The following is a 1,113-nucleotide window of genomic DNA, read 5'->3' on the forward strand; positions in this document are numbered from 1 at the left end:
TTCTTCCTTCTTCTCTTCTTTCCATCAGTTTCTCTTTTCTGTCCCAGATCAATATAATGATGAGAATACCAATTTAATCTGCTGTTTCTGGTGTTTTATCCATTCCAATCAAAATTTCAACATTCCAATCAAATCTATTTGTTATTCCACAGTGTCTCTCCATGTGTTTTATTCTGTTGTATTCTCTCACAGTCTGTTTGATGATCAATGTTACATCTCACTCTCTGTTCTGGTGAAGATCAGAAGCAGTGATATCTGTTTACACCACCCGACAAGTCGGCCTGAGGCTGTGCCTCGCCGATCATGTGGAGTTAAAGCAATTCTTCCAGTCAGTTGGTTCAGTTGTCATTTCATGAGAAATTCGGTCATCATGACTTCGTCAGTGACCTAATGGTTCAGGTGTCTGAGTGATGTTAATCATGATGTGATGAAATGATTGTATGTTCCAGTCTTTCCGTGGTGGGTTTTCACACTGAGTAGAAACGGGTTGGACATGGTCTGGAAATGTTTCACACCGCTCCATTCCCAACTTCATTTACTGACAGAAGATATCTTTCCATCAAAACACAGCTGGCTGCACAGCCAGAAACTGTGCTGAAGGTGACAACTATACCTCAGCAACTGACAAGGTGGCAGAGAGGTTAAGGCGATGGATTGCTAATCCATTGTGCTCTGCACACGTGGGTTCGAATCCCATCCTTGTTGTTAGTTCATGAACTGTTCAGTGTATTGTTTGTGTTGGTGGAGTTTATGTGCAAAGTCTGCCTCGAAACCTGTTCTTGTCAATGTCCCGACAGTGATTCCAGAATGAGTTATACTTTATTAAAATTGAGACAGACAATTGGAATTCTTCACCCAAACTGCACTGGAATGAAGATCAAATAGGGATCACGAAACGGAGCAGGATTTTTCCTCCCCTCCTTCCTTCCATCTTTACTTTCTCTGGATTTGCACCAAGTGAAAGACAAATGGGAAAAGCAAATGGCGAGGGAGCCATTTTTCAAATCTTCTTGATAGATGAAGTGAGTGAGCAATGCTTTGGCAGATGGAGTTTAAAATGAGGGGTCATCTACTACCTACGATAGATCAGAGTGTTTTTTTGTAAGAGGTGAG

At 41.5% G+C, this 1,113-nt stretch overlaps 1 non-coding gene across 1 annotated transcript; it reads left to right on the forward strand.

Moving 5' to 3' along the window:
• The first annotated feature begins 623 nt into the window (after positions 1 to 623).
• On the forward strand, positions 624 to 705 carry trnas-gcu (transfer RNA serine (anticodon GCU)). Its single transcript has one exon. It is a non-coding gene; the product is annotated as a tRNA-Ser (tRNA).
• Positions 706 to 1,113: the final 408 nt, after the last annotated feature.

Source organism: Heterodontus francisci, unplaced genomic scaffold (genome assembly GCF_036365525.1).
Source record: "Heterodontus francisci isolate sHetFra1 unplaced genomic scaffold, sHetFra1.hap1 HAP1_SCAFFOLD_58, whole genome shotgun sequence".
Taxonomy (NCBI): Eukaryota; Metazoa; Chordata; class Chondrichthyes; order Heterodontiformes; family Heterodontidae; genus Heterodontus; species Heterodontus francisci.